Consider the following 12,859-nt stretch of genomic DNA (forward strand, 5'->3'; position numbering starts at 1 on the left):
TGGCTATCTGTTTGTCTGTTAATGGTGTATAGGAATGCTTGTGATTTTTGCACATTGATTTTGTATCCTGAGACTTCACTGAATTTGCTTATCAGCTTAAGGAGATTTTGGGCTGAGATGATGGGGTTTACTAAATATACAATCAAGTCATCTGCAAACAGGGAAAATTTGGCTTCCTCATTTCCTAATTGAATACCATTTATTTCTTTGTTTTGCCTGATTGCCCTGGCCAGAACTTCCAGCACTATGTTGAATAGGAGTGGTGAGAGAAAGCATCCCTGTCTTGTGCCGGTTTTCAAAGAGAATGCTTCCAGTTTTTGCCCATTCATTATGATATTGGCTGTGGGTTTGTCATAAATAGCTATTATTTTGAGATACATTTTATCAATACCTAGTTTATTGAGAGTTTTTAGTAAGAAGGGCTGTTGAATTTTGTCGAAGGCCTTTTGTGCATCTATTGAGATAATCGTGTGGTTTTTGTCATTGGTTTTGTTTATGTGATGGATTACATTTATTGATTTGCATATGTTGAACCAGTCTTGCATCCCAGGGATGAGGCTGACTTGATCGTGGTGGATAAGCTTTTTGATGTGCTGCTGGCTTTGGTTTGCCCGTATTTCATTGAGGATTTTCGCATCAATGTTCATCAGGGTTATTGGTGTAAAATTCTCTTTTTTTGCTGTGTCTCTGCCAGGCTGTGGTATCGGGATGATGTTAGCTTCATAAAATGAGTTAGGGAGGAATCCTTCTTTTTGAATTGATTGGAATCGTTTCAGAAGGAATGGTACCAGCTTCTCTTTGTACCTCTCATAGAATTCGGCTGTGAATTCGTCTGGTCCTGGATGTTTTTTTGGTTGTTAGGCTATTAATTTTTGCCTCAATTTCAGAGCCTGTTATGGGTATATTCAAAGATTCAACTTCATGGTTTAGTCTTGGGAGGGCGTATGTGTCCAGGAATTTATCCATTTCTTCTAGATTTTCTAGCTTATTTGCATAGAGGTGTTTATAGTATTCTCTGACGGTAGTTGGTATTTCTGTGGGATCAGTGGTGATATCCCCCTTATCATTTTTTATTGCATCTATTTGATTCTTCTCTCTTTTCTTCTTTATTAGTCTTGCTAGTGGTCTATCAATTTTGTTGATCATTTCAAAAAACCCAGCTCCTGGGTTCATTGATGTTTTTGAAGGGTTTTTTGTGTCTCTATCTCTTTTAGTTCTGCTTTGATCTTAGTTACTTCTTGCCTTCTGCTAGCTTTTGAATTTGTTTGCTCTTGCATCTCTAGTTCTTTTAATTGTGATGTTAGAGTGTCCATTTTAGATCTTTCCTGCTCTCTCGTGGGTATTTAGTGCTATAAATTTCCCTCTACACACTGCTTTAAATGTGTCCCAGAGATTCTGGTACATTGTGTCTTTGTTCTTACTGGTTTCAAAGAACATCTTTATTTCTGCCTTCATCTCGTTATTTACCCAGTAGTCATTCAGGAGCAAGTTGTTCAGTGTCCACGTAGTTTTGCCGTTTTAAGTGTTTCTTAATCCTGAGTTCTGATTTGATTGCACTGTGGTCTGAGAGACAGTTTGTTGTGATTTCTGCTCTGTTACATTTGCTGAGGATTGCTTCCAATTACGTGGTCAATTTTAGAATAAGTGCGATGTGGTGCTGAGAAGAATGTGCATTCTGTTGATTTGGGGTGGAGAGTTCTGTTAGATGTCTGTTAGGTTAGCTTGTTGCACAGCTGCATTCAGGTCCTGGATATCCTTGTAAACCTTCTGTCTTGTTGATCTGTCTAGTATTGACAGTGGGGTGTTAAAGTCTCCCATTATTATTGTGTGGGAGTCTAAGCCTCTTTGTAGGTCTCTAAGGACTTGCTTTATGAATCTGGATGCTCCTGTATTGGGTGCATATATATTTAGAATAGTTAGCTCTTCTTGTTGAATTGATCCCTTTATCATTATGTAATGAACTTCTTTGTCTCTTTTGATCTTTGTTGGTTTAAAGTCTGTTTTATCAGAGACTAGGATTGCAATCCCTGCTTTTGTTTTTGCTTTCCCTTTGCTTGGTAGATCTTCCTCCATCCCTTTATTTTGAACCTATATACGTCTTTGCACGTGAGATGGGCTTGTACAGCCTGCAGAACCATGAGCCAAATAAACCTATTTTCTTTATAAATTACCTAGTCTCAAGTGTACCTTTATAATAATGTGAGCCCAAAATATCTGACACAGATCTCATTCAATTTAGAAAGTTTATTTTGCCAAGGTTGAGGACTCGCCTGTAACGCAACCTTAGGAGGTCCTGACAACGTGTGCCCAAATGTTCAGGATACAGCTTGCTTTTTAATATTTTAGGTAGACATAATACATTAATTAATATGTGTAAGATTTACCTTGGTTCATTCTTTACATATTTCATCCATGTTATCCACCTCTTATTCTCTTTACTATAATACTTATTGTATAGTTCCTGTTTTCAACATCTTTATCAACAGTGTATCTGTTTATATTGTCTATTTTTTTTTTCTGAACTATTAGTAACATTGTCTTTTTTCTTAGAATGTCTTGTAGTTTCTTTCTTTTTTTTTGAGAAGGAGTCTCACACTGTTGCCCAGGCTAGAGTGCAATGGTGTGATCTTGGCTCACTGCAACCTCTGCTTCCTGGGTTCAAGCTATTCTCCTGCCTCAGCCTCCCGATTAACTAGGATTACAGGCACCTGCCACCATGCCTGGCTAATTTTTTGTATTTTTAATAGAGACGGGGTTTCATTATGTTGGCCAGGCTGGCCTCGAACTCCTGACCTCGTGATCCACCTGCCTAGGCCTCCCAAAGTGCTGCAATTACAGATGTGACACTGCACCCGGCCATCTTGTAACTTTTAAATGTATATTGGAGATAGTATGTAAGGAATTACCATTTTAGAACACTTTATTACCTGAGGAAGTAACTCTGTATCTTTTAACAATTACCTCTCATTTCCTTAACCCCTACTTCAGCCTTATGTAGCCATTAATTTACTTTCTGTCTCTTTAGATTTATTTATTCTGGACTGTTATATGAGTTTAATCATACAGTGTGTGGTGTTTTCTGAATGGCTTCTTTTCGTTAGCATAATATTTCAAAGTTTATCCATGCTCTAGCATGCATCAGTACTTCTTTCCTTTTTATGGCTGAATAATTAATTCCATGGTTTTAAGTTATACCACTTCTTTTTAACTTTATCCATCACTTCAGGGACATGTGGGTTATTTTTACTTTTTAGATATAATGAATAATAGTACTATAAACATTTGTGTGTAAGTTTCTATGTGTCTATATATTTTCATTTTTCTGAAATATTTACCTAAGACAGGGACCACTAGATCATATGGTAAATTTATATTAATTATTTGATGAAATGTGAGACTGTTCTCTAAGGCAGCTAGGCCATTTTACATTCTGTAGTGTGTGAATATTCTGTTATCTGCATGTGCCCACCAACACTTGTTAACTGGCTTTTAAAAAATAATAGACTTTATGTTTTAGAATGGTTATAGGTTCACAACAAAATTAAGTGGTAAGTGTGGATATTTCCCATATACTCCCTGTCCTCACACCTGTAGGGCTTGCCCTGCTATTTATCAACACCTCTAACCAGAATGGTACCTATATTAAAATCGACGAACCTACATTGACACATCGTTATTACCCAAAGTCAATATTTTACATTAGGTTTCACTCTTGGTATTTATTTGGTGGGTTTTGACAAATGCATGACATGTATCTATCATTATAGTACCATAAAGCAGTGGTTTTCAACCATTTTGGCACCAGGGACTGGTTTTGTAGAAGAAAATTTTTCCATGGACTAGGGTGGGGGATGGTTTCAGGATGAAACTGTTCCATCTCTGATCATCAAGCATTAGTTAGATTTTCATAAGGAGCACGCAACGTAGATCCTTCACATGCACAGTTCACAATAGGATTCACACTCCTATGAGAATCTAACACCACCACTGATCTGACAGGAGGTGGGAGCTCAGACAGTAATGCTTACTCCCCAGCAGCTCACCTCTTGCCCTGTGGCCTGGTTCCTAACAGGCAACAGACCAGTACCAGTTTGTGGCCTGTGGGTTGGGGACCCTTGCCATAGAGCATACTGTTCATTTCTTCCTCTCCTCTAAATCATGGCGACCACTCAACTTTTTACTGTCTCCATAATTTTGCCTTTTCCAGAATGTCCTATATTTGGAAACATACAGTATGTAGCCTTTTCAGATCAGGTTCTCTCACTTAGTAATATGCTTTTAAGGTTAATCATGTCATGAGTTGATTCCTCGTTTCTCTTTGGAAATGAATAATATTTCATTGTGTGGATGTACTAGAGTTTACCCTTTTATCTACTGAAGGACATCATGTTACCCTTCAACATTTGTCAATTATAAATAAAACGGCTGTAAACATACATATGGATGTTTTTATGTGCACATGTTTTTCAGCTCCTTTAGGTAAAAACCAAGGAGTACAGTTGCTGAATTTTATGGTCAAAGTGTGTTCAGTTTTATAAGAAATTGCTAAACAGTCTTCCAAATTGACTGTACCATTTTCCATTTCCACAAGCAGTGAATGGGAGTTATTTTTGGTCCACATTCTCACAGTATTTGATGATGTCAGTATTTTTGGATTTGCTTATTCTAATAGTTGTGTGGTAGTAGTGGAATCTCATCATTTTAGTTTGTCATTTCCTAAAGACACATGATGTCAAGCATTTTTTCAGATGGTTTTTCTACTATGTGTATTTTCTCTGATGTGCTGCTGCTTTAGGTCTTTTGTCCATTTTTAAAACAGGTTTTTTTTTTAATTGTGTTATTAGAGTTCTTTGTGTATTTGTAGAAATAATATATTTCAAGACAAAAACTACAAAAAGAGACAAAGAAGGTTATTTTGTAATGATAAAGGGATCAATTCAGCAAGAGAATATAACAGTTGTAAATATATATGCACTCAACACTGTAGCACCCAGATATATAAAGCAAACATTAGAGATGATGAGAGAGAGAGATCCAAATACAATAGTAGCTGAAGACTTCAGCACCCAACTTTCAACATTAGACAGAGCACCCAGACAGAAAATAAAGAAATATCTGAATTAATCCACAATATAGAATAAATGGACATGATATATATGTACAGAACATTTTTTTCAACAGCTGCAAAAGAATTTTTTTCTCAGCACAGGGGTCATTTTCAAGGATTGAACATATGTTAGGTCACAAATCAAGTCTTAAAACATTCAAAAAATTGAAGTAATATCAAGCATCTTCTCTCACAATAGTGGAATAAATCTAAAAATAACAAAAGGCATTTCAGAAAATATACAAACACATGGAAATTAAACAATGTACTCCTGGGTCAATGAAATTAAGAAGAACATTGAAAACTTTCTTAAAAGATCATTAGTGGCTACTATGAGCAACTATGTGGCAATAAATTGGAAAATCTAGAAGAAAGGGATAAATTTCTACACACATGCAATGCACCAGGGTTGAACCATGAAGAAATTCAAAACCTGAACAGATAACAAGTAATGAGATTGAGGCTATAATAAAACGTTTTCCAGCAAAGAAAACCTCAGGACCCAATGACTTTATGGCTGGATTCTTCCATATATTTGAAAAAGAACTAATACCAATCCTACTCAAACAATTCTGAAAAATAGAGGAGGAGGGAATACTTCCAAACTAATTCTATGATGCCACTGTTACTCTGTTTCCAAAACTAAAGACACATTAAAAAAAAAAAAAAGTAGAAAACTACAGGCCAATATTCCTGGAGAACAGAAAGACCATATACAACAGACCCACAGCTGCTATCATGCTGAATGGAGAAACTGAAAGTCTTTTCCCTAAGATCTGGAACACAACAAGAATGCCCACTTTCCCCATTGTTATTCAACGTATTACTGGAAGTCTTCACTAGAGCAATCAGACAAGAGCAAGAAAGAAAGGGCATCCAAAATGGAAAAGAAGAAGTCAAATTATCCTTGTTTTCAGATGATATGATCTTACAGGTGGAAAAACCTGAAGACTCCACCAAAAAAACTATTAGAACTGATAAACTAAATTCAGTTTAGTTGCAGGTTACAAAATCAACATACAAAAATTAGTAACATTTCTATATGCCAGTAGTGAGTAATCTGAAAAATCAAGTAAGTAACCTGATTTACAATAGCTGTACATAAAATTAAATACCTAGGGATTAGCCAAAGAAATAAAGGATTTCTACAATAAAAAGTATAAAACATCGATGAAAGATATTGAAGAGGACACAATAAAATGGAAAGATGTTCCATTTTCATGAATTAAAAAAATCAATATTGTTAAAATATTCATACTACCCAAAGCAATCTACATATTCAATGCCATTTCTATCAAAAATATCAATGACATTCTTCATAAAAATAGAAAAAAAGTTTTAAAATGTGTATGGGACCTCAGAAAACTCCAATAGCTAAAGCTAGACTAAGCAAAAAACCCCAGAAGTTGAGGAATCACTTTACCTAACTTCAAATTATACTACAGAGTTACAGTAACCAAAACATCATACTAATAGCATAAAAACAGTCACATAGAACTGTGGAGCAGACTAGAGAACCCAGAAATAAATCTATGGTGAACTTTTATTTGTTGACAATGATGCCACATGTGTTAGTGGAAGGACAGTCTCTTCAATAAATGGTGCTTGGAAAACTGGATATCTTTATGTAGAAGAAGGAAACTGGACACTTATTTTTTGCCATATAAAACAATCAGCTGAATGTGGTTTCTCATGCCTGTAATTTCACTACTTAGGTAGTCAGAGGTGGGAGGATAGCTTGAGCCCAGGAGTTCAAGACCTACTTGGGTAACATAGGAATACCCTGATACCCACCAAATGAAAAAAGACCAAAAATAAAAGTTTGAATAAAAGATCAAAATTGATGGACGCCTTAAATCTAAGACTTCAAACTATGAAACCACTAAAAGAAATTATTGGAAAAACTCCCCAGGACATTGGATTGAGCAAAGATTTTTTGAGTAATACCCCATAAGCACAGAAAACGAAAGCAAGAATGAACAAATGAGATCACATCAAGTTAAAAAGCTTCTGTAAAGCAAAGGAAACGATCAGCAAGTTGAAAAGCCAACACAGAATGTGAGTGACGTGATTATTATATATTGCATGCCTGTATCAAAATAGCTCATGTAATCCATATATGTGTGTGTGTGTATATATACACACATTATATATACATATAATATATACGTTATATATGTACACACATATATGTATATATACATAATATATGTATATGCATATATGTATATATACATAATATATACATGATATATAATGTGTGTGTATAATGTATATACATAGCCACAAAAATTAAATATAAATTTTTTTTTTTGAGATGGAGTTTTGCTCTTGTGGCCCAGGCTGGAGTGCAGTGGCACGATCTCGGCTCACCACAACCTCTGCCTCCCGGGTTCAAGTGATTCTCCTGCCTCAGCCTCCCGAGTAACTGGCATTACAGATATGCGCCACCATGCCTGGCTAATTTTATATCTTTTTTAGTAGAGATGGGGTTTCACCATGTTGATCAGGCTGGTTTTAAACTCCCGACCTCAGGTGACCCACCCACCTCAGCCTCCCAAAGTACTGGGATTACAGGTGTGAGCCACCACACCCAGCCAGAAGATTTTTAAAGAACTCTCACCAGCCTATATCACACTGCAGCTGCCTTAAGGAAAAGCTGTCAGAATGTTTTCCATGTGGTTCTCTGACCATGCTACTTCTCACTGGGTAGAACCTCCTGATCTGGGACCCCAGACAGGACAATCGCCCTGCCCCATCCTGATCACTTCAGTCAATACGGGCTGTTTGTTCCTCTGTGTAAGAAATCCCAGAGACAACCCACAGGATCTCTGTCATTGCTGCTGCAGCAGTAGTTCCCCTTTTGTCCTCAGGCTGGGGAAAGAGTAAAGCCTCTGATGTTTGCTTGCACCCCTAGCACTCCACAGCTGCCATACAGAGAGGAACCCAATCTGTCTACCCTGTAAGCCCCCAGTTCCTACTCTTTACCAGGTAGGGCCTCTGCCTTGGGCCCACAGCACAGCCATTTTATCCCTGACTGAACATTTCTGTTGGCAGTGGCTTTGTGTCTCTTTGGGGTGGAGTTCACATAGGCAACTGACATCCCCTATGTCGCAGCTGCTGCTGCAGTATATGCCCTTGCCGCCATCAGGCTGGGGAAGAAACAAAGAGCCTGAGTGCGTTATTCACACCTCCCGCATGCCACTGCTGCCCTATGGAGAAGAGGACATACTATCTTCCCCATGTTCCCCCTTCCCCCTTCCCCTTCACCAGGCGGGGCCTCCCAGTTTGGGCCTGATATGCAGAAACCCCACCGTGGGCTGATTATTTTGATTGGCAATGGCTCTCCTTTTCTCTGGGGGGGAGCCCAAAAAGACAAGTGAAAGGCCTTCTGCCATTGCCACTACCAAGGTCTGTGAGCCTGCTGCCTCCAAGCTGAGTTCAGAATAAAAAGACTGAACTCTCCAGGGCTGTGGTCTGCACCCTGGGAGTGCCAACTGAAGATCTGTAAACAGCACTTAAGTGGGAAAGGAGCTCAAACTCTTAAAGCACTGAGAGGGAGCACAGCTGCAAGTGTGAGGAAATATAGAGGATTCATATGGCTGAATAACAGCCTATCACTGGCCATTACACTAAGCACCATCTACAGGATCACAGCCCAAACTTCAACACCAAAAATACTTTACGAATATACTCCCCTGTGAAACCAAGGACATGATTTTAGCCACAAGAAAAAGCCCCAGGCCTCTTAAAACCTGCAAAAATGAAGCCAACTGTCTGTACTCAAATTATACCACTGTTAAGGGAACATCATTGCACACAGATGAGAAAAAATGAGCACAAGAAGTCTGACAACTCTAAAAGACAGAATATATTCTTACTTCCAAATGATCATAGTGGATCCTCAATAATGATGTTCAACCAGAATGGAATGGCTGAAATAGTATAGAATTCAAATCTGCCTCACAATTAAGATAATCGAGATTCAGGAAAAGTTGAAACTGAATCTAAAGCATCTAAAGAACGCAACAAAAGTGATTTAATAGATTAAAGACAAAATAACTGTTTTTAGAAGGAACCAAACTGAACTGATAGAGCTGAAAAACTCACTACAAGGATTTCATAAAACAATCAGAAGTATTAAGAGCAGAATAGACCAAGCTGAGAAAGGAATCTCAGAGCTCAAAGCCTGATTCATTGAATTAACTGAGTGAGACAAAAATAAAGAGAAAATAATTTTTAAATGAACAAAACCTCTGAGAAATATGGGATTATGTAAGGACACTAAATTTATGACTCATTGGCATAATGAAAAGGGAGAGAGAGTAAGCAACTTGGAAAACATATTTGAGGATGTTGCCTACAAAATTTTTTCCCACCTCACTAGAGAAGTTGGCACTCAAATTCAGGAAATTCAAAGAACCTCTGTGAGATACCATGCATGGTGACCACTAGGCACATAGTCATCTGATTCTCCAAAGTCAATGTGAAAGAAAAAATATTAAAAGCAGTTAGAGACAAGGGGCAGGTCACCTACAAAGGAATCACAATAGGCTAACAGTGGAACTTTCAACAGAAACTCTACAAGCCAGATGAGATTGGGGGCCTATATTCAGCATCCATAAATAAAAGGAATTCAAACCAAGAATTTCATATCCAGGCAAACTAAGCTTCATAAGTGAAGGAGAAATAAGATTTTTCTTTTTTGAGACAAGCTAATGCTAAAAGAATTTATTACCACCAGATCTGCCTTAGAATAAGTCCTTAAAGGAGTGCTAAAGATGGAAATGAAAGACCATTACTGGCCACCACAAAAACACTCTTAAGTACATACACCATTGACACTATAAAGTAACTACACAATCAAGTCTATAAAACCCAGCTACTAACATGATGATGGGATGACTGTACATATCATTATTAACCTTGAACATAAATGGGATAAATGCCCCCACTTAATAGACACAGAGTGACAAAGTTAGATAAAGAAGCAAGACCCAACTGTATACTACCTTCAAGAGACCTGTCTCAGATGCATTGACATCCATAAGCTCAAAGTAAAGAGATGGAGAAAGATTTATCAATCATACAGAAAACAAAAAACAGTAGAAGTAGTAACTCCTTTTTCAGACAAAACAGACTTTAAACCAGCAATGATCAAAAGGACAAGGAATGGCATTACAAAATGATAAAAGGTTTAATTCAACAAGAAGACTTATCTATCCTAAATGCATCTGCACTCAACACTGAAGCACCCAGCTTCACAAAAAGAGTTCTTACAGACTTACGAAGAGACTTAAATACCCACACAATGATAGTGGGTGGCTTCATCACCCCACTGACAATATTGGACAGATCATTGAGGCATAATACTAACAAAGACATTCAGGGTCTAAATTTGACCCTTGACCAAATGGATCTAACAAACACCTACAGAACACTCCACCCAGCATCACCAGAATATACATTTTTTCATATGTATATGGTGCATACTCTAAAGTTGACCACATGCTCAGCCATGTGGTAAAGCAATTCTCAACAAATTTTAAAAAACCAAAATCATGCCAACCACATTCTCAGACCACAGTGCCATAGAAATAGAAATCTTTACCAAGAAGATCCCTCAAAACCATAAATGAAAATTAAGCCATCTGCTTCTGAATGACTTTTAGGTAAACAACAAAATTACAGCAGAAATCAATAAATTCTTTTAAACTAATGAAAACAAAAAGACAACATTCCAGAATCTCTAGGACATAGCTAAGGCAGTGTTAGGAGAAAAGATTATAGCACTAAACATCCACATCAAAAAGTTAGAAAAATCTCAAATTAACAACATCACACTTAGAGGAACTAGATAAACAAGGACAAACCAACCTTAAAGCTAGCAAAAGAAAAGAAATAACTGAAATCAGAGCTGAATGTAATGAAATTTTACTCATCTCTAAGATGAGTAAAGTCATATGTATAGTTTGTTCTTGCACTGCTATAAAGACATACCCAAGACTGGGTAATTTATAAAGGAAAGATAGTTAGTTGACTCAGTTCTACATGGCTGGGGAGGCCTCAGGAAACTTACAATTATGGCAGAAGGGGAAGCCAGCATCTTCTTCACAAGATAACAGGAGAGAGAGAAGCCTGGAGCGGGAAGAGCTCCTTTTAAGACAATCAGAGCTCATGAGAACTCACTCCATTTGACCCAACAATCCCATTACTGGGAATATATCCAAAGGAATATAAATTATTATATAAATTATTCTACCATAAACACATGGCGTCTTTACTAAATAGCACTATTCACAGCAGCAAAGATGTAGAATCAACCCAGATGCACATGAATTGTAGATTGGATAAAGAAAATGTGGTACATATACACTATGGAATATTACACAGTCATAAAAAATAATGAGATCTTATACTTTGTAGCAACATGGATGGAATGGGAGGCCATTATCCTAAGCACGTTAACACAGGAACAGAAAACCGAATACCACATGTTCTCATAAGTTGGAGCTAAACATTGAGCACACATGGGCAAAAAGAAGAGAACAATGGACACTGTTTTCTACTTGAGTATGGAGGCTGGGAGGAGAGTGAGGACTGAAGAACTACCTATTGGGTATTATGTCAGTTACCTGGGTGACAAAATTATCTGTACACCAAACCCCCATGAGATGCAATGTTAGCTTGATTTAATTTTTCCACAATGTATTGTACATATTTCAAAATATTACATTGTACCCCATAAATATATACTATTATTTTTTGTTAAAAATAAGACATAAATTAAAAAAACATCATGTTTTTGAAACATTTATCAAATAGTTAAGAATAAACGCTTTTATTTTTAAAAAGGAATAATATTGGATCAAAAAATTTAGTAGCATTACAATGTTAAAAGTAAATAGGAAATGTCAATATAAATTTATGACAAAATATAAATTTCACAATGTTTATTTTATAGCTCTTTATTTCGAGCTGTTGTAAAGCAAATTGTCATCTTTAATAAACATTAAAGATGCTCAAATCATTATTTCTAATACTTTTTTTCTATTGAAAGGATGGCTACCTTAAGAAATTTCTGATTTTATGTTTGGACCAGGAAGGAACAAGAAGACCCTTAAATAATTTTTGTGACGGAAAGAAAAACAATAACTTAAGTGATGTCAAAAGAAAATGAGACCTAACATAAAGGAAATTCTAAGTGGCCAGGGATTACCATTTGAGCATCAAAAGAAGAAAACTTGATTGCGGTTGATTAAAATATATTGATTTTGTGAAAATACATGAGGCTCTTCTACTGAAATGTACAAAAAAAGAGAGAAGCACTAAACATTGTTAAACAGAATACCGTGCACTGGTATCCACCCCTGGGATAGGGGCACCATGTACTAGTCACTAATCTGAGAAAAGGACTCTAAATACCTCACTAATTTATTCTAAGATTCCTATGTTTGGCAGAATATTTTGCACAGAACAATCTGCCAGAGATCTGCAAGTGTTCTTGACTCTGGCAGGGGTTCATAGAAGACCCAGATGCATAGCAGTCACACTGCTACCACTTTCCTTCTTAAACTTAGTCTTTTAAAACAGAATACTCTTATAAGTCAGGCAGGCATTACTCCCTGGTAGGTAGTAAGAATAAAAATAAGTTGAGCCAGTGCCCCAGTGGATCAAGGAAGCTTCCCAGGATGGATAGGGTCTTGTCTTTGTGTACCACATTGTACCACAGGTGAGAGACCCCAAAAACAT

The sequence above is a fragment of the Macaca nemestrina genome, chromosome 1, assembly GCF_043159975.1.
Source record: "Macaca nemestrina isolate mMacNem1 chromosome 1, mMacNem.hap1, whole genome shotgun sequence".
In the NCBI taxonomy this organism is placed as follows: Eukaryota; Metazoa; Chordata; class Mammalia; order Primates; family Cercopithecidae; genus Macaca; species Macaca nemestrina.